This window comes from Ursus arctos, unplaced genomic scaffold, assembly GCF_023065955.2.
Source record: "Ursus arctos isolate Adak ecotype North America unplaced genomic scaffold, UrsArc2.0 scaffold_25, whole genome shotgun sequence".
Taxonomy (NCBI): domain Eukaryota; kingdom Metazoa; phylum Chordata; class Mammalia; order Carnivora; family Ursidae; genus Ursus; species Ursus arctos.
Genome location: NW_026622930.1, coordinates 15,343,889 through 15,366,482, shown reverse-complemented (window position 1 = coordinate 15,366,482; position 22,594 = coordinate 15,343,889).

Below are 22,594 nucleotides of genomic sequence, written 5' to 3'. Positions count from 1 at the left end.
AATGTGCTGTCAATCTTTCACTTATGCTAATTTCTTACTCCACTTTTACTGGAGTTTTCACCTTTACAGCATTATTTTGACATGCTGAAAGATACTCTCTAAGGATAAGTAATAGAAGCACCTAATTTGAATTCTGTCTTTACATGCTGGCTTTCATTCAGGCTCATGGAAATCCACTCCAGACTGCTGGGGTCACATAAAGTCTCCGTGTATTCCACATTGACCCTGTAAAATTTAGCCCAATCTGTACTAATTTAGGGAAGTAAACCTTAATTACTCTGTCAGTAACCTCTAGTTGGGAAGAGGCTCACCTGAATGGAAAAGAGTCCAAGGGAGAAAAAGGGCATCCCCAGGTGAGTTGATGCAGGAAAGTTCCGGAGGGTGCAAGAACAGCCAGGGCCTGGGGAGCAGAGGCAGGTCACAGCACACCCTGCTTCGCAGAGCAGGAGCAGTGCCATGAAATGTCTAGACCGGTACATAGTCCTGAAACACAAGTCCTACGGTGTAGGAAGGTCTATGAAGTTAATGACAAAGGAGAAAACACAGAAGGAAACATAGGTGATGCCACTTTGGAAGGAAATTTCCAACACAAAAAAACTATGCCAATTACTTTTCCCAAAGTTGGCTCATTCATTATGCAATCAAATAAACATTTATTTAGCATATATTTTGTGCCAGGAGCTATATTGGACTTTGAGATAAAAATAAATGAAAGAAAATCTTTGTCCTCAAATTGCTTAGAATGTTGGGTTGGAGACAGACAGTTTTACTGAGGATGGTTTTGAGGTATTCAAGACAGGAAGCAGACAACCAGTTGATGAACTCACCTGACACCGCACTGGGTAGATAAAGAGGGAAGGGTAGATTTTTTTTAAATATTTAGGAAATAAAAATCATCAGTAGCTGGTAACTTAGTTAATATGGAAGATGATTTTTTACAAAAAGAAAAAAGAGTCAAAGTTGTCTCTCACAGATTTCTAGCTTAGAGAAAAACCAAGAGAGAATATGAATTTCAGGTATGTATCATCCATTAACAGTATTTAATAAATACTTCTTAAATGCCTGGGACTTTAACATCTTTTATCTAATTGACTCTATATAATAGAACACTTTTCTGATTTTAGACATTGTATAAAGATACAATATAACCCAATTATTTCAAATAAATAATAGAAGAATAATATCGAAAATCTACGTACCACGTGCCAAGCACTTTGTTAGAAGCTGTGTGCTTTATAATTAATCCTCAGGATAACCTGCCAAGGTGACTTCTACATCCCCATTTACAAATGAAGAAATGGAGGCTGGAAGAAACTAAGTGTCTCATCCACAGATTCACAGCTACAGAGTGACAGAGACCAGATTCAAACCCAGGCCTGCCGACTTCATATCCCATGTCACTCATGCAAAGTCTCGCTGCCTCCAGGGGACAGGTCAGCATCCAAACCAACCAAGTCACAGTGTTGGACTATGGACTCCTTCTCAACTCTCTTCTTTAGCCCAGCAGCCCTCTATATAACATCAGAGCACCATGCGTTATATTTTATTTCAGACTTGTTAATTTCAAAGTCCTGTGACCCATTGAGAGCACTCCTCTCCCCGATTTCATATTTACTTGTACAACCAGTGCTGTGCTGGACACATCTAGTTCTGGTTCTCAAGAGCCAATTGTGCACATTTCTTCCCAACTCTGTGTTCAACGACGTCACAATGGTAGCTTGAAATCAGCTGCAGTGAGAGTATTTACACCACAGAAATCGAAATAAGCTATAAATCAGGGCTTTTTTCAGTTTTAGGAGAACCAGTTGTGAAACATTCACCAGCACACCACTGTGTATAATCTACAAAGCGCATTTGTAGATATGTGTTTGATACACAAAACTCTGAGGGTTTTAAAATCACTTTCCTAATTTGAATGAACTCAGGCTTAGCTAGTATATTTTATCACCTTTGATGAAACCTGTTGCATTAGCAGAAAACAGTATTATTATCTGATGCTTTGTACAGAGTGAAATTAAGTTTACTTACTCTCAATTTTAAAATATATATAACTTGTTTTAGGATTCCTTTTTTGGTCCAGACGTCACTCTCCAATCACCTTTGTGAATTTCGTGTTTCTACATCATAGCATGTTTGGGGGCTTCTTTGCTTTATGTAGATTTATGAGGTTTAGGGAGAGGAATCTGCAGTGTTTTATTCATGGTGAGATTCTAGGATCTCCGTTTAACAGCAACTAAACTGTCTTACAATTACATACACAATTGACATTACACATGACAATTACATATGATCACGTAGTTGGCATGATTTCTCAACTGCCGGGATTGAATAACTAGAACAGCTTTTTGAACAATATAGCTCCAAAGAAGTACAAATGCTTTACCTGGAAGCACATAGTTCATTGCTGGCGGCTGCATCACTTTCACAGGGAAATTGTCTTTCAAAGCAACTAATGCTACCGTCAAAACAATCTTCCCATACCACAAGATGAAGAACTGAACTATAATTCTTCCTTTCACTGAAAAAAAAATGTACATTTTGATGAACTATGTAGGCACACATTAGCTCAGAATGGTGGATTTGAGGAAAGCATGAATATTAATTTGCAATATTTTGAGAGGGACATGTTTATGGCAATTGGATGATTACTTACTGGTAATTGTGTCATAATAATGTTAGTAGTTTATATGCAATCTCAAAAACAAATAACCCAGGGAGCTTAGTGCTGCAATATCATCAGCAGGCCTTCAAAAGCAAATCTTTCTTGGAAGACAAATCATTTAAAGAAAACTAAATGAAAACCTGCAAAGAGTTCTGAATCTCATAGGTGCTGGGCTCTCCTTGGATCAGCAGGTATCCAAAGAAGGCTGGTCCCCGCTGGGCATTGCCATCAACACACACAATTTGGACCAACCCCCCAGCCAAACTCTGGAGGCTGACAACTGGTATTGATTTCCCTAATCCTTCCAGGGATACGGAGGTAGCCAGAATGGAAAAATGCTGTGGTTTGGGGACAGTTTTGTAGAACCTGGAGGATATTTTAAATTGGGAATTTCAACACTATATTTTCCAATCCCTGTGAGTCGTTTGTGAATGCAGGTAATTTTTTTTTTCATCTGAGAAAGTGGAAGTACAGCTGTTAAAACAATAAATAGTCTTTTCCAGAAAAGAGCATATTGATTGAGTTAGAGGTACCCTGGGAAGTAGCTTACAGCCTGCCATCTTGCATTTGAAAGAACAGGCGTCATGAATCACAGATGCAGGACACATGAACATGTGGGAGGGGGACTGGATTTTCATCATGTGTTGTGAATTTCCCAAACCCATGCTTTAAAGAAGACATACGTGACACCTTGAGGTCAACCACCTACAGGTCACCTTCCAACCCTTCCTATTTCTCTTGTACGTGGATTCCACAAACCCACTTGTTGTGCATTAGCACATGCGATTCCTATTGGCTCAAGCTATTCACACGTGATTCTCTTTGATCATGGAACTCCAAGCCCATTGTTTCTCTAGACTATTTAATCTCCTCCCCTCTTTTTTTAAGATTTTATTTATTTATTTGAAAGAGACAGAGATAGTGATGGAGATAGCGAGAGAAGGCCCGAGTAGGGAGGAGAGGGAAAAGCAGGCTCCCCGCTGATCAGGGAGCCGGATGCAGGACTCGATCCCAGGACTCTGGGATCACAACCTGTGCCAAAAGCAGATGCTTAACCGACTGTGCCACCCAGACACCATCTCTTCCCATTTCGTTAAGCACATGGTAGTCACTACACAGATTACTGTCTTCCTGTGTTAGTCAACACCAGCTGCTAAAACAAAGTACCATAGGCTGGGTACATAGACTGGTGGCTTAAACAACCAAAATTTATTTTCTCATAGTCCTGGGGGCTGGAAGTCCAAGATCAAAGTGTCAGCAGGTTTGGTTTCTCCCGAAGCCTTTCTCTTGGGCTTGCAGATGTGTCCCCATATGGCCTTTCTTCTATGCTTACATATCCCTGGTGTCTCTTCCTCTTCTTCTAAGGACACCAGTCATTAGATGACAGCCCAACTCTTAAGACCTCATTTATCCTCAATGACCTCTTTTTTAAAAAGATTTTATTTATTTATTTGAGAGAGAGCACGAGCAGGGGGAGGGGCAGAGGGAGAAGCAGACTCCCCACTGAGCAGGGAGCTCAACACAGGGCTCGATCCCAGCACCCCAGGATCATGACCTGAGCCAAAGGCAGATGCCCCACAGACTGAGCCACCCAGGTGCCCCCTTAATTACCTCTTTAAAGGCCCTGAAGGGTAGCAGAATATGCACCCCAAAAGATGCCACTTTGGCATAAGGATTATTTTGAAAAGATCAGGAACACAACAAGGATGCCCACTCTCGCCACTATTACTCAACATAGTACTAGAAGTCCTTGCAACAGCAATCAGACAACAAAAAGGGATCAAAGGTATCCAAATCGGCAAAGAAGAAGTCAAAATGTCTCTCTTAGCAGATGACATGATACTCTATATGGAAAACCCAAAAGAATCCACTTCCAAACTATTAGAAGTTACAGAGCAATTCAGTAATGTGGCGGGATACAAAATCAATGCTCAGAAATCAGTTGCATTTCTATACACGAATAACGAGACCGAAGAAAGAGAAATTAGGGAATCCATCCCATTTACAATAGCACCAAAAACCATACGTTACCTTGGAATTAACTTAACCAGAGACGTAAAGGACCTATATTCTAGAAACTATAAATCACTCTTGAAAGACATTGAGGAAGACATAAAAAGATGGAAAAATATTCCATGCTCATGGATCGGAAGAATTAACATAGTTAAAATGTCCATGCTACCCAGAGCAATCTACACTTTCAATGCTATCCCGATCGAAATACCGAGGACATTTTTCAAAGAACTGGAACAAATAGTCCTTAAATTTGTATGGAAACAGAAAAGGCCCCGAATCTCCAAGGAACTGTTGAAAAGGAAAAACAAAGCTGGGGGCATCACAATTCCAGATTTCGAGCTGTACTACAAAGCTGTGATCACAAAGACAGCATGGTACTGGCACAAAAATAGACACATAGACCAATGGAACAGAATAGAGAACCCAGAAATGGACCCTCGGCTCTTTGGGCAACTAATCTTTGATAAAGCAGGAAAAAACATCCGGTGGAAAAAAGACAGTCTCTTCAATAAATGGTGCTGGGAAAATTGGACAGCTACATGCAAAAGAATGAAACTTGACCACTATCTCACACCATACACAAAAATAAACTCCAAATGGATGAAAGACCTCGATGTGAGACAGGAATCCATCAAAATTCTAGAGGAGAACATAGGCAGCAACCTCTACGACATCAGCCAAAGCAACATTTTCCATGACACATCTCCAAAGGCAAGAGAAACAAAAGATAAAATGAACTTATGGGACTTCATCAAGATAAAAAGCTTCTGCACAGCCAAGGAAACAGTCAAAAAAACTAAGAGGCAGCCCACGGAATGGGAGAATATATTTGCAAATGACACTACAGATAAAGGACTGGTATCCAAGATCTACAAAGAACTTCTCAAACTCAATACATGAGAAACAAATAAACAAATCAAAAAATGGGCAGAAGATATGAACAGACACTTTTCCAATGAAGACATACAAATGGCTAACAGACACATGAAAAAATGTTCAAAATCATTAGCCATCAAGGAAATTCAAATCAAAACCACACTAAGATACCACCTTACTCCAGTTAGAATGACAAAAATAGACAAGGCAAGAAACAACAATTGTTGGAGAGGATGTGGAGAAAGGGGATCCCTCCTACATTGTTGGTGGGAATGCAAGTTGGTACAGCCACTCTGGAAAACAGTGTGGAGGTCCCTTAAAAAGTTAAAAATTGAGCTACCCTATGACCCAGCCATTGCACTACTGTGTGTTTACCCCAAAGATACAGACGTAGTGAAGAGGAGGGCCATTTGCACCCCTATGTTCATAGCAGCATTGTCCACAATAGCTAAATCGTGGAAGGAGCCGAGATGCCCTTCAACAGATGACTGGATTAAGAAGTTGTGGTCCATATATACAATGGAATATTACTCAGCTATCAGAAAAAACGAATTCTCAACATTTGCTGCAACATGGACGGCACTGGAGGAGATAATGCTAAGTGAAATAAGTCAAGCAGAGAAAGACAATTATCACATGATTTCTCTCATCTATGGAACATAAGAACTAGGATGATCGGTAGGGGAAGAAAGGGATAAAGGAAGGGGGGTAATCAGAAGGGGGAATAAACATGAGAGACTATGGACTATGAGAAACAAACTGAGGGCCTCAGAGGGGAGGGGGGTGGGGGAATGGGATAGACCGGTGATGGGTAGTAAGGAGGGCACGTATTGCATGGTGTACTGGGTGTTATACGCAACTAATTAATCATCGAACTTTACATCGGAAACCGGGGATGTACTGTATGGTGACTAACATAATATAATAAAAAATCATTTAAAAAAAATGAAAAGAAGCAGATAGAAGAAAAGCTCTTTACCTTCCCCCTATTTGAGTCAAAGCAGGACATAAATGTACAAAGGTATCCCTCCTCTCCTCCCTATCAGGAAGGCTAATCCCTAAAGACAACTTTAGACCTTATGGGTGAAGAAGGCACTGGCTTATGTCTGCATAACAAGTCATACCATCCTTTACAAGGTTTCCTGGTACCTCCCTGTAACTGGCCTCCCCACACCTTTCTTCCCTTTATCTTTTGCTGGAGATGATATTTAAGCCTGAATTCTAAACCTTAGAGAGTCATTCATTCTTCTGGGTGTCTCATGCATACCTAAGTTATACATGTTAACAAACTTCTCTTTATCTTTCTCTTGTTCATCTGTCTTTTATTACAGGAGTCTCAGCCAGGAACTTTGAAGGGTAGAGGGAAAATCATTTTTCCTCCCTATAGCCCCATCTTCAAATACAGTCACATTAGAGGTTAGGGCTTAAACGTGTGAATATTGGGGGGGAGCACAAATCAGTCCATAATATTTACTTCTTTTCTTCACTATAGAGGCAGTGGGGATGAAAAGAATATTAAGATACATATATACAGATAGGTAGCTATCACAGTCATAATGGCATAATGTGAAATACCAAGATTAAGAGTTAAACAGAAGAGGGTTCCCATTGGCCACCTACTCGTCGCAATGCTTTACAATGCCTGTTGATGCCCAGTGATACAAATTGCATGAGGTCTCAGAGATTCTGTTTTCTCACCTATAAACTGAACCAGTGAAGTCATTTACTCACTAAATTTTAGTTGAGTGCCCACTATTTGCCAGATGCTATTCAAGTACTGGGGATATGGCAGTGAGCAAAACAGACAGAAATCCCTCCCCTCCCTATACACACAAACTCCTAGAGCTTACATTCTAGCTGTGGAGACAGAAAATCTAGATAAAATATGTTGCATGGTGCTGAGTGCTACATAGAGAATAAAGCAGAGGAGGTAAATAAGGAGTGCGGGTGGCTATAATTTAAATAGGGTGGCCAAAACGGGTCTTGCAGGGATGGAGACATTTGAGGAAAGGCCTCCTAGAGGTGAGGGGGTAGCCCATGGCAAGATGTAGAGAGGAACATTCCAGGCAAGGGGGATGCTGAGTCCCTGGTGTGTTGGAAAAGGGGCTATCAAGTCAGTGTGGACCTGGAGAGGAGTGACCCAAGGCCAGAGTAATAGGACATGATGACAAAGAGGTAGAATTATGTGGGATTTTGTGCAAGGGGAAGTCAGGTGGGGAGCATGTATACAGAAATCTTAGGCTATGGTAAGGACAATACATATTTTCTCTGAGATGGGACACCCTGTGAGGATGTGAATCAACTCTGCTTTATTGAGCAGAGCTACGGGGAACTAGGTAGAAGCAGGGAGAACAGGTAGGAAGCCATCAGACAGTGCAGGACCAGGGCACAGAGGTAGACATGGGGAGAGGGGACGGGGCTCCAGATACATTTTGAAGGTAAAGCCAAGAGGATTTGCTAATGGATTGGATATAGGAGTATGAGAGGAAGTGGAGGAAATAGATACAAGGGGAAAGGGGGGTGCGGGGGGGGGGGGGGAGTGGGGTTGTCATTTTCTGAAATGGAGAATAATGAAGCAAGGATCCAGAAGTAGGTTTTAGACAATTTAGGTTCGAGGTGCCCACTAGACATCACGGTAGAGAAATGGGGGAGACAAAACATCCCTTTCATGGAGCTGCTATAATAATTAATTGAAAGAAAATATAGGCCAAATAGAAATCAAAAGAAAGACTAAAATCAGCTAACACTTACCGAATGCCTTTGTGTCAAGTACAGTTTTAAGTCCTTTACACATGTTACCTCATTAAATCCTCATGACAACCCAAGGAGAGCTATTGTTATCTTATTCTATTTATAAGGAAACTGAAGTTAAAGATTTCTCCAAAGTCACATACAGTCCATAACCTTGACACTAGAGTCTTCTGCCTCCCCTGGAAAATGTGGACTATGCCAAGGTCATTGCGGTAAGAAAAAGAAAATCTGTGTTCTCTACAAGTTGAGTCTCCACAAAGATCCCACTGACTTCCAGTTTATTCTGTTTCTCAAGGGCATCTAGATTTTCATGAAACAGGAAGCCCAGTGTGGTTTCCACCCAGCTGCAAACACAAAGCTACAAACACCAGCTTCTGCTAGGCCTTTGTTGCCGCAAAACTTACACAGCAAAGAAGCAGAAAAGCAAGACACACAGAACTTCAGAACAAAAAGAACACAAGAAAGTGTGAGAGCACAGACCACCAGTGTGAAGCACAAAGCTGCAAGGTCCTTGAGAGCCACCCAAGTCTCCCCAAAGGGGGCATGTTTTTAAGCTACTGGATTCAAATTAACAAATGAGCCCACGACTCCAGAGGTAGAATACGGTGCTCTCCTTCTTCCGCTTCTCAACAACAGGAGAGGGCCCGGTGGGAAGAGAGAGCAGCAGAGGCAATTAATCCTTGTCAAAGCAAAAGTTCCCTCCCATCCTTCATTTTTTTACACAAAGACTCACTCTCACTCACTCATGCAGGAATTATTATAGCAGTCATGGAAGGAGGGTGCAAGGCATCCAGATTTGAGATCCCCATGAATAAAGCATTCTGATTCTTTCTGAGAACTCACCACATCTCCACGTCAGGCCGCAGCCATGTTCCCCTACTTCTGAGCCATTGTGATGCCACAGGATCTCCACGTCCAGTTCATTTTTAGCAAAAAAGGGCCCCTGGAGTAAAAAGGTTCTCAAACCTGAAGACAGAGACAAAGAGAGAGGAAGGGTCCCTTCCCCACTGGTCACCACCTGGGCAGTCAGCTTCTAGCTACACCAACCAGCATCCTGCATGCGCTTGTTTAAAGAGCCACATCCCACGTTCCAAGCATCTACCTTTGCCATGTTCCCTCACCAGGAATCGCCATTGGGTGAAGCTCTCTGGAACAATGTGCCTCTGATCATCTGATACGGAGCTTGGCAGACAAACGTGTGGTCATACTTGAGAGTGGCTTGAGTGGAAGTTTTAAAAACTTCTCGTTCTCAGGTAGCCAGCAGCTTTCTCCAGGTCACCTGGGCAACAAACATGCTGTGGGACCTCAATTGCGGTCCTCTGTACCCGTAGGAAGTATTCGTTAGTCTGTCCCCAGATTCCACGCCTTACTCTCTGTACCAAATCCCAGCCTCTGGCTCTCACAGAACACAGGCGTGTGGAAAAGGTGGAATCTTGCATAAGACCCAGACCCCCCCCGGATGACCTTGGGGCTGAGTCCTTTGCCCTCCTGGTCCTTCATCTCTAAGAAGAATCTCACGAGGACCAGAAATGACATTTGAGCTTAAGCCTATTTTTTTTCTTTTTCACCTGATTATCCCTTCAGAGAAAGAGAAGTTCACATCACAAAAGCTGCCTTAGAGCACTAATTTGGAGGTCAGATTGAAAGAGCAGGAGAACTTTAAAGTTAAGTTTTAAGCCACCACGAGCTGAACTAAGAACCCAGCTTTTGGGAGCATCTTCCCTGCAAAGGTCCAGTTCAGTTCTTGGGCTCTGACACCACTCAGCTGGGACTTGCAAGGAGGTAGCCTGGAATCTTCTAGGGTGGGTTGTGGACCTCTCCTGGTGTTTCTGTTTATAACAGGAGAAAAGCCTCTGTTACGGTTTCTAGTTGCAAATCACTTAAGAATACTTCCCTAACGATACTTCTTTCTGGATATGACATCTTTTTGAAGTTTATTGGGGAGGTGGTTTCAGGAAACTGTCAAGGGAGAGAGTGAGGAAGTGACACAGGGAAGGGAAGGAAGTCAATGACAGGGGTGTCGTTGAGCTGAGGTACCACACAGATGAACAGAGTCACTACAGTGGGTGGCTGCAGCTCAAACCCTCCAGGGAATTCTAGGGCCTGGTGCAGAACACGTAGCTCAGGATCACCCTAGTTGAAAAGCTAAGAAGTAGATGAAGGCTCCTTGCCTATCACTGGTCAGGAGCTGCTTCTGAGGCGTTAAGGCATTGGTCTTTCCTCTTGCCCTGCCCACTGCCTGAGCACTCCCCCAGCAGCCAGATGAGAGCCCTCAGCCAGAGGCCGGCAAGTGCTGTCCACTGGCTGCCTTCAACACCTTCCATCACATGGCAGTGAGTACTAAGAACGAGGGGCCCCAAGAGTGACGGACAAATGGCTAGAGAGATATGTCTTCCTTCCTTCCTTTCCTTCCTTCCCTTCCTTCCTTCCCTTCTTTCTCTTTCTCTCTTTCCTTCTTTCTTTCTTTCCTTTTTCCACAGAAGTTAACCAGCAATACACAGTGTTCTGTAACATGCTCTTTTTACTTTATATCTTGGAATTCATTTCAAATTCAGCATATACAGACCTTCGTTCTTTTCAAAGGCTGTGTAGTATTCCACTGCGTGAGTAAATCATAATTTATTTGGCCAGTTCCATACAGCTGACCATTTAGTTTGGTTGTAGTCTTTATTACAAACAATATTAGGTACTGATTGCCCATATGTACAAGCAAATCTGGAGGAGAAATTGCTGGTGAATGGCTACTTCTCTGGATATAAAGAGGACACAGCATTTGGTTGCCCCAGCAATGCAGGGGAAGGTCCACTTCCTGCTCCTTTACCCCCCACCCCCGTACGCTATCACACGTGGGGTTTGTGCCTTCCTTTCTTTGCCCCTTCCCGGCAAGCTAGTTTAGAATGTAGGACAGTATACATTAGCATATGAGGCAAGTATGATTCTGAGCCACAAGCCAAGCCACACTGAGGAAAGAAACTGCTCAGGAAGATTCTATGTGAGGTGGTGAAGATAAGGGCACACTCACAGACACACAGACACACTTACAAACACACACACGCACATACAATGTTTCCTGGACATTAGGCGGCTGCCTGGCCAAAAGCCTTCTTGCACACCTTTTAGAAACTGTGACTTTAATTGGCCCTGGCACTTAGAGCTGCAAATGGCGTTACGCTTTTCATCCCTTGGACACCAGCTACAAGCAGCCTGATAGAAAAAAAGGCACCTTAGCAATGGCCTGCTATCAAGTTGTGTTGATTCCCCAAGGGCAACCTGTCTCCTATGCCCTTTTATAGAATATCCCTTTCCCTGGGTGCTCTATCTATTTTAAACCCACAAAAAATGATATGGTTGGGGGGGGAGGACTTTTCTATCTTCTAACACAGGTAAACTATCTCACCAATTTCACCATGACTTCTTAGAAATAAATGTCAGCTGTAATTGTGGAAGCACTAAGAACAGGTGTAATAGCTGGCCCACAGGTGATCTGTCCTGCTCAACCCTGGCTGACAAGGATGAATTTCCTATTCTTACGAATCACCTTAATGCACTCGTAGAGGAGATTTGCAGCAGCGTTAGGACATTTGTAAGGCTGTGGTGCTGTAAAGCTTGCATTCCAGCTTTGAAATATTTATCATTTCTCTTCTTGTTTGTTCCGAAAATATTAGGTAGCCAACGTGGAAGTGAATTCTGTGTCCTTCTCTTTCCTCAAATGCAGAAAACTCTGTCCATGCACCATGAATAAGAGCAATGGATATGCAAGCAAATGAAACATGCCTCCTCTTGGCAGCCGCTACAGAACAACGCTAGAGAAAGGAGAGGTCTTTGTGTGAAAACCTATCATTCTCAGTAATACCTCAAAGTCTGAGGTCTGGGCAGAACTTCTCCGCTGAGACAAGGGAAGTGGGGGCTGGGCTGTGGCTCTAGGGTGTGAAGATGTCACCGCAGACACAGGAAATGCCTGGGACACCCTCGCATGCCCGCTCCCTCAAAATCTTCAGTAGGAGTCTAAAATCACAGAGGGCTTGTTTTATTGAATCATGTCACAACTATCCTACTGTGCACCCACCGTGGGTTTCAGGCATCCACATAATGGTGGCACAAGGGTCTGGGTCAAGTTGGAGACTTCTCTGAGGTTTGGGAGGCACAGATGTCCACATGCTGGCCCCCACACTTGCAGTCTTTGTAACGGTGGCAGGTGACATAACATCTCTAACGCTCCACTTCTTGGTCACTGTGATGACAGGAAGAAAATCTCCCTCACAGGTTGTTAGAGGGTTAGTTGTGCTGACATAGGCAGTGGAGCTGACACTCAGTGAAGCTAGCTCCTCTTCCCACTTCATCTGATGAGTGGAGAGAGCTGTTCCATGGTTCTCATCAGGGTGGCATTCATTATAATCAGATAAGCAGATAGCATTGTCGAGAATGGATCTGCCACAGAGAGCTATAGAATAGTCTCCTTTGAAGCTCAGAGAAAGACCAGGAAATGACCTGTGTATTGATAAGGAAAATATTAGAAGCAAACCTGCAGTCAAATATTGCCTCTAGTGCTGTGTGTCCTCAACCTCTCTGAGCCTCAACATCATTAGATTCTCAGCTGTAAATTGGGGATAATTACAGTACGCATTGCATGGGTTTGTGATGAAGATTAAATTAGATGAAGAATTACACACACACAACCAGTGCCTACCACGTGGTAAGAATTCAAAAAATGTTACCCACCATGATTATGTCATATGGAAGCTCTCCTTCCAGTCACACATTTGACCCTAAGAAACGCATTCAGTGCACACACAAAGGCACAGATATATTTGCCTTCTTGATGGGAAGCCGAGGAGAGAGGACAAAGCACTGGGCTCAGTCAGAAGTAGACTGACATCCTGATTCTGCTGCTGACTAGCTCTGTCACCTTGGCCATCGGAGTTCTCCTTTTCTGAACTAGTTTCCTTACTGGCCACTGATTGTTGGGTCCTGTAAGGTGGAGGTGTTTGTAAAGGACTCAGTGTGATGGAAATGGAAGATGGTATCATTGTTTAGACTAGGGATGGACACAGACAGTGGACTTGAAGTCAGACAAACCCAGATTTGCTTTCCTGCTTTGGCACTCGCTGGCTGTGTGGTTTTGGGCTAGCCACCAACCTCTCTGGTGAGCCTCTATCTCTGTGTCTCTTCCATGCACATAATAGTAGCTGCCCTGCTGATCTCACAGGGCTGCTAAGTCCCAAACCTGAAAAATGAATACCAGAGAGCTTTGTCACTGAAGATGCCACATGGCTGTTACTTAGGTTAGTGATTCATCACAATTAGGGCATTTGTTTGGGAAGCTATTTAGGCAACAAGAGCGGAAAGGTAAAGCCAGTGTAGCCAGATAAAGTAAAGAAAACACCAAGACAGCACAAGTAATTTTTTCACCTGAGCTCTGACAGGAACCAAGGAGCTGTAGGATTTGGGACTAGAAGGATGGGAGAGGGTGGTCTGCCTCTCCGTGGTGGAAAAATGACCCCCAAGTTGCCGCTGCCATCAGGGATCCTTGGAGGACACCCAAGCCGGGGTCTTAAGTGCTGCTCCCCCCATGGCCTCCTGCAAAGGCTCACATGTTAGCACCCACCCGTGTTTAGTACGGAGTGGAGTCCGGCTCTGCAGCCAGAGGACTACTTTAGAGCATTGATCCGTTCTCTCTCTGCAGGAAATGTCCACAACTATTTCATGAGGCACCTTTCCATCTTAGGTAGACCCATTGTCTTCCATGAATAATGCTACCCTTAAGTCATGTTTCCAATGCCAAGTCTAGTCTACTGCACAAGCATTAGTGCCCTGCGTATCCCAAAATTCCTGCAAAGACAATCAGCAGTGTCCCTTCTGAGAAGGCAGAGGAGTCAAAGGGGAAATCTCACAGATCATGACTTTTGAGGTTTTGCTCTGAAATAAACATGGAATCCATGTTAATTGCTGTGTTTTCTTCATGCTTCTGATATTAATCTGCTTTCAATATGACCCCCTTGGAAAGAAAGTCTGGGCAAAAAAATGTCAGAAAGGGAAGTCGTTCACTGTGCTAGTGATTTTCACCCTTTTTCTTTCCCGTAATGCTGACAAAACAAAGAAGGTGATGGGCAGGCTAAAGGTGCATCGCACCGGGCAGGCTGCTCCACTATTTGAAGCTGCAGGATGCTCAGAACCATCCATGAAGTCCCATTTCCAGGACTATTTTCAGCACCAAGGAGAAAGCAAAGGGCCTGAAGGCCAAATCTTACGATCTTAAAATGATGGTTATTATTCGCCTCTGTTTGCTATAGCTGGTATTTTGTATCCCTGAAAAAGCCTGCTGTGGACGGATCTGATGCCTTCCTACTGTGGCCCTTCCTTCCAGCTGGGCGAGGGGGGTGTCTCCCCCTCCCCGAATGTCACAAATCATCTGTTAAAAGAGGAAATGAAATGTTACCTCTCCTGCATCCCTCAAACCCCAGAGACACCAGAGCTTCAGCTCCTCTCAAGCAAAGGTGCCGGGCCCACGCATGAGGCTGTGGCTCCGAAACAATCCTGTCTGCTGGTGCCCTACATCTTCTGGGGATCCCCCAACCCAAGCCTTGCTTTTCCACAGCACCCTTTGTGGTCGTGAGCAACCCCTTCATCCAGACAAAGCTGGTCCCACAGACTCTGCTCTGATTCAGTTTATACTGCAGCTTGTCAGGAAAAGGATTTTAGCTCTAGGGTTGGGAGAGCTCTCGTTAGATTATTAACCCCTTCAGATGAAATAGTCATTTCGGAACAAGCCCAGCGCTGTGGACACTGAACTGCCACCTCCCCTTCTTCTAGGAACCCCCTGGAGACCTGGTGAGAGATGCTCTCCCCTCTCCCATGTGTGTCTGGCAGAGGAGAAAATGTGAGTCAACCCTGCCCTTCTCCTGGGATTCTGTCATCCCAAACACTTCGCAAGATGCCTCAATAAGGACGTGTCCTGCCATCAGGACACAAGCTCAGGCTAGATGCCACTTAAAACACACCTGCGCTTCTCTGCCCGAGCCCTGCGACAACAGTTTCCAACTGCTTCTCCTTCCCAGAAAGCCAAAAGCATGTTTGTCACATAAATACCTGAGCATCTAACAGAATGTCAGTGACAGCTTAACAATTTCAATTAAGCTGCACTTCTTTTCAACATTGAAAGCTCTTCTTGGGCATATTTTTAATTATAAAAAATGATACATGCTTGTAAAAAAAAATTCAAACAGTGCAGCAATAAATTAAGTAGAAAGAAAACATTCTGCAAAATTCCCCACCTCCAAAGACAACTCAAGTAAATATTTCATGTATATCCTTCCAGAATTTTCTCTGTATATATACATTGTTTTTAAGTAAACTAACAAGAAGGCATATTGAAGTTTTCCTTTTTTGACTGTAGTGAACACTTTGAAACAACCTAAATTCCCAGCAGTAAAAAAAAAAATAAAAATAAAAAATAGTGAAATTAGATTCTGGGGCGTGTGTTCGAAGGGACCCATTGCAGCCACCAGGAGGAAGAGACGGTTGTACACCCACTGCCAATGAAAGATGTCCACTGTATACTAAGGGAGAGGAGACAGCTCTAGAACAATAAAAATGCTTCAAAGCTTAAGCGTCTGCCTGTGTTCAGTCTATTTGCACATTCTTCAGACCTCCACTGATCATTTCACCTCATTTTTCACTTATTTATATTTGGGTGAATATGCAGCAGCCAGAAGATGAGTATGGGGGACGCCTGGGGCGTTCATTCTCTGGGGAGTTTCCCTGCCATTCCATGGACCGTGTCCTGCAGACCAGCTCGGGGCCCTCCTCTGGACCAAGGCCAGCCAGCCCCACCCACTAATGAGCTGTTCCTACTGCCCAGCTCTGGCCTGAGCGCTCTGGCAGATGTTTTCACCACGGCAAATTCTGCCCCATCTGAGAGAGGTTCCATCCACTTCCCTCACTCCCTGCGCAACAAAAACCAGGTTTGCCTCCATTTGCACACTTGTGTCAACATTCCTTTCTCAACATACATTGGTGCTACTTGTTTTTTGAATCAGTTATAACACCTGTCTGGTTTTCTCGTGTGTTAAATAAAATCGCTACCGCTTGTTCATTTTGATAATCTGTACAATAGTCAAGAGGTGGTTTTTTTTCCTTTTTTCAAAAATATCTTTGGAAAATGGTAAGAAGGTATGATCAGTTATTCAAAGGATACAACCAGATGAGCCAAGTCTACGGGCTTCCTGTTGGTGCTGTAAAACAATGACCACAAAAGAGGAAGTCCAAAACTCAAGATGCGTGCGGGGAGGGCTGGCTTCTTCTGGGGGCTCCAGGAGAGAATCTGTCCCTTGTCTCCTCCAGTTTCCAAACAACGCTGGCATCCCTCCGCTTATGGCCTCATGACTCCAACCTCTGCTTACTTCTTCACATTGTTCTTACTTCACTTTGAACCCTCCAGCACCCTTCCTATAATGAGCCTTGTGATTGCACCGAGCTCAATCAGATAATCCAGCACGATGTCCCCATCTCAAGTCCATAATTACTAAGGCCCTTTGCCATATAAGGGTACACTCACTGTTTCCAGAGACGGGGGTCGGGGGGCATTATTCAAGAAACGTAGGAAAAGCAGAAACTAGAAAAACAGAGAAAATATAAAGGGCTAGAATCCTACCAAGGCTTTTCCTCAAAGGCTTAAAAACTTTTGTGAATAAAAGAGTTGTCAGATGCATTATAATACATCCATACATAATTGAAATACTATGCAGCAGTTATGACAAATGAGTTAGGTCATCGTGTGTTAACATTACATGTCATGACATGGCAAGATTTTCAAGGTACGGGAACTAGGAAAAGCAACGCTACATATGTGAGGAGAGGGACTCTAGATATACCACAAACTTTATGCATGGTTATTTCTGGAGGGGAAAGTGGGATCAAGTGGGGACATGAAGGGGAATTCTCACTTGCTGTTTTTTTTTTTTTTATTAGTTTCAGAGGTAGAATTTAGTGATTCATCAGTTGCATATAACATCCAGTGCTCATTACATCAAGTGTCCTCCTTAATGTCTGTCACCCAGTGACCCCTTCCCCCTCCCCCTCGCCTCCAGCAACCCTCAGCTTGTTTTCTAGAGTTTGGTGTCTCTTATAGTTTGCCTCCCTTTCAATTTTCCTCTTGTTTTATTTTTCCTTCCCTTCCCTAATATTCATCTGTTTTGTTTCGTCAATTCCATTCACACATGAGTGAATTCATATGGTATTTGTCTTTCTCTAACTGACTTATTTCACTTAGCACAATACCCTCTAGTTCTAAACACGTCGTTGTAAATGGCAAGATTTCATTCTTTTTGATGGTTGAGTAATATTCTTTTGTATATATAGACCACATCTTCTTTATCTATTCATCTGTTGATGGACATCTGGGCTCTTTCCATAGTTTGGCTATTGTGGACATTGCTGCTATAAACATTGGGGTGCGTGCATCCCTTTGAATCATTACGTTTGTATCCTTTGGATATAAATCAATTAATAATGAAATTAAAGAAACACATTGATAATACTACAATAATAATAGGGGACTTAACACCCTGCTCACAGCAATGGACAGATCATCTAAGCAGAAGATCAACAAGGAAAGAAGGGCTTTGAATGACACACTGGGCCAGATGGACTTAAGAGATGTATTTAAAGCATTTCATCCTAAAGCAACAGAATACACATTCTTCTCGAGTGCACATGGAACATTCTCCAGAATAGACCACATACTGGGTCACAAATCAAGTCCTGACTGGTATAAAAAGACTGAGATTATACCATGCATATTTTCAGGCCACAATGCTTTAAAAAACTTGAACTCAATTACAAGTATTCTCACTTTCTGTTTATGCACTTGGGAATTACTTGAGTATTATAATATTACATTGGCATTATGTATAATTTTTTAAGATCATAGTAATTGAAAGTGTTGAAGAACAATCCGGAGGGGGGAAATGTCCTTCCCTTCCCTTTCTGATACTCCTTTTCTGACCCCTCTGAGAAGCTGAGTCAGGTGTACCTTCAGGGCTTCATCAGTGAGCAAAGGAATGGTCCCATCACATACTGACAAGATGTCTGGGGAAGGACAGACAGACAAAGGCAGGTCTCCCCAGAGGTAAGCACGTACTTTCTCAGTTCTCAGGCTCCAAGAAACCCCCTAGTAGGCATCTCTTCATTATGTTCCATTGCCTGTAACTTTTTTCTTCAGCAGACAGATTCTGAACGGAGCAGACACCCTAGCCACTGTCATAACATTCTACGGTGTTCATGTGGATCATTTCCTCCTTTGATATCCTGCCACTGTTAGTTGGGTTCTAATTAGCAGCCAGTACCTAACACAAAGCAAGTTCTAGAAATATGCAGACAGTTTCCACGAGCAGTCTGCTTCCCTCTTATTATGTTACTAATGAAGATAGTCCCCGTGGTACCTTGGGATGGTGTATCTGATAAAAGGCATAACAAGTGCACGTTCCAGACGTTCGTGCTGAATAAACAGAGCAAGCAGAGGTGGAAACAGCTCCGACACAACCCTTCACACGAATACAAATTGGTAAAAACTGCCATTTAAAATCCCCTTGTGTTTGCTCTATGAACTGAGCACATTTCACTCCCTCAAATGTTTAAGACAAAAATGGTACCTGAATGGGATCCAGATTAGATTACCCCCTCTGCACCTGAGGGGGGTAGTAACCAGAGAGCTCACTTCTACATCCCTTGACCTACTTTAGGGACCCTAGTACTGTTTAATGAGGGCAGCATCCCTCTCCAAACCCACACACAAGGCGCTGCTCCAAACTGGCATTTATGTTTATCAAGCACCATGGGCTGTAGCAGGTGCCAAAGCAGGCTTATACCTCACTCCAGTGATGATCAAGACTCTGTTCTAGTCCAAAGACCCATTTTTAGATGAAAAGGCTATCATGAAACACGGGAGAAAAGATTCCTTTTTAGCACTTATTGATTTAAAAACTATACAATGAAAAAGTCAATTCAGCAACTCCAAGTAATTTTGCATCTTATAATTAAAACAATATTTACATATATTTGAAAATCTTTGACTATCTTTGAAACTTACTTTAATGAAATAAATGTTTATGCCCCCTCCCCAAAGTCATATATTGAAACCCTATTCCCCGAGTATGAAGCTATTAGGAAGTGGGCCTTTGGGAGGTGATTAGGTCATGAGGGTGGAGTCCCCATGAATGGGATTAGTACCTGAGAAAAGTGACCCCACAGAGCTCCCTGGCCCCCGCCACCTTGTTAGGACACGAGACGTGTCCCAGAAGAGGACCCGTACCAGAACTCAGCCATGCTGGCACTCTGATCTTGGGCTTCCGGCTTCCTAAATAATAAGAAATAAATTTCTGGTGTTTATGAGCACCCAGTCTATGTACTTTGTTATAGCTGCCCAAATAGACTAAGGCACTCACTACTTATCCAATTCACAGTCAACAGATCCAAGGATCTCTTGCCATACTTCCTTAGCCGTTGCTCCAAGAAGTTCTCAGTCCGTAAATTAGGAATCGCTACTGTAGAGTAAGCAAAAGAGAAAGTGGCCTGGTTTTTGCCCTAAAGATCTTAACATTTTATAAAATACTAGAGTCAAGAGTTTCAAGTGAAGCCAGTAGTGGATCAAAGGGAAAGAGTGGATGGAAGTCTAGAAGAGGCAATTGCAGTGAGGATGGACAGAAAGTGAACAGAACAGGTGAGACAATGAAGGGGTAAACCCTGCAGAGGTGGCCACCTGAACGCAAGATGGAGGGAGGGTCTCACAGACGCCATGGTTCCTGGTTCTACTATGGGCTGAATAATGGAGCCCCTCACCAAAATAGGGCTGGATGAGGAGTGCACCTCAGTGTCTCCCTGGGCATCTATCTCTGTCTCTGGGCTCTCCAGAATGATCCCTCCTCACAAGTGAGACAATATTCTGAGTGCTTTTGTGGTCACAGTGGAAGACCCACTTCACGATCACCCGGGAATGATTCAATTTCAACTCCCCTATACTTATACCCAGAGAATCACAGCATATCACAGAATCTGGGAAGAAGACATCTTCATGGGAAGCTTCCTGTCAAAGATAATTTGGATATTCACATTCAATCCAGGGACTGTCATGTTCTCTGATTTCTAGCAAGGCCAATGTCTTATTTGTACATGAAGAATGACAAAGCCTTCTAAGTACTTCGTTTCACCGTTGCTCCATTGCTTGGAGGCTGCAGAAAAGAGGGCAGGAGAGTTGATCATAACACCATAACGTCAGGTTGCAAACTCCACTAGCTGCAGCAGAAACAGTCATATACATTTCAATGTAACAGCATTTGTGGTGTCCTTAGCTACTGCCAGGTACCAGGCTACACAATTTATATTCATTCACTTCCTCCCTGGAGAAACTTTGTGGACCATCCAGTATAGAATAACCCCACCTCAAGTGTCTGCCTTCGGCTCAGGACGTAATCCCAGCATTCTGGGATCGAGCCCCACATCAGGCTCCTCTGCTGGGAGCCTGCTTCTTCCTCTCCCACTCCCCCTGCTTGTGTTCCCTCTCTCGCCGGCTGTCTCTCTCTCTCTGTCAAATAAATAAATAAAATCTTTTAAAAAAAAAAAAAAAGAATAACCCCACCTCCCTCAACTTACTCTTCACACATCCACGCATTAGTTTTATTTTCTTCACAGTACTGCTCACACTCTATAATGATCTTCTTTCCTGATTCCTTTATGTATCATACGCATCTACCCTCTAGCCTGTAACCACTGTAACCACAGACAGAATTTGTTTGCCTATTAACCCCTCTATTCCCAGTGCCTAGAGAAGATCCTGGCACCCAACAGACACCTCTTTTTTTTCCATTTAACTAATAAATGATTCCATTTAAACTTTGTTACAACATATGGAATAAGTACTAGTACTAACTTGACTTTTCTGAATGTGGACACTGAAGCTAAGAAAGATTAAAAAAAAAAAAAACACTTGACCAAATTGACACAGCTACTAAGAGGTGGTTAGGGTTTGGACCCAACTCAGACTGGCATTCTAGTTGGAGCTCATAAGACGATACTGCCTATATGCCTAACCTTGAGCAGTGACTCAGTGCAGGGGCAGAGATGAGTATGGACAGCTCAGCGTACCCCATCATGGCTCCTGAAAGAGAAAAGTCTCCTAGGGTATCAGCAGCATTATCTTGTCCTATAAAGGGCAGTACATTCAAGGCAGGGCTCACACGGCAGTCTCTAAGCATTACACAGAAAGGGCTTTGGAATCAGAACAAAAGCTCACATAGGACATCTCTTTCCCCAAGTCAAACACCAATACCCAGTGGTTTGGGATAAAGACTTGCAAACCCACATGTCCAGAATGGCAACTGGAAGGATGTGTGGTAATAAAACCCAAGTTAGTGTGGAGAGGGGGAAAGAAAGAAAAGAGTTATTGATCACTCTTAATCCTTAGGACTTCTTAGCCACAGCCGGCAGAACCACCTCATTCTCCCCTGCAGACTGACTACTGGATTCTGCATCCACCCACTGGATGGGGTTGATAAGAAGACACTGGGGAGCCTAAGTGGCTCAGTCAGTTAAGCATCTCACCCTTGGTTTCGGCTCAGGTCAGGATCTCAGAGTCATGAGATCAAGTCCCGAATAGGGCTCCGCACTCAGCAGAGTCTACTTCTCTCTCTCTCTCTCCCCCCCTCTCTCTCTCTCCCTTTGCCCCTCCCCCCACTCTCTTTCTCAAATAAGTAAATCTTTAAAAAAAAAAAAAAAGATGAAGAAGTCAACTGACAAATGAAAGCTACTAGGAACCTGGCACACAGCCGGGACTCCCTAAATGGCAGCTTTTTTTATTATGATTATAACTCTCCTGGAAGCAAAAGAGATAGACACCAGAGCATCCCCGCTAACTCAAGGTTCCTATCTCTTTGGGTTTTCACATCGCAAGGGCAAATACCTTCATTTCGGTTGAAAACTATTCGTGTGTTAAGGCTTGTTTCCTCTGACAATGAATACAAGGTGCAGGTGAGATGGTGAGAGAAAGAAATATACATTTACGTGTATGTGTAAGCACGTACGTATGTGCCTATAGTCACTGGAGAGTGGCTTGAGCGAAGTCGCTACAATACTCAAGCTGAGCTTGGGAATAAATTACATCTGAATTGCTCACTGCCATTTACTTCAAGCTGCTTCAAGATTGCTACCTTGGGCATAGGATGAGAGCAGGAAATAAGCTACCTGTTTGGAAAAGGAGAAAAATCAGCAGTTACATTTTAATGGCCGTGAACAGAATAT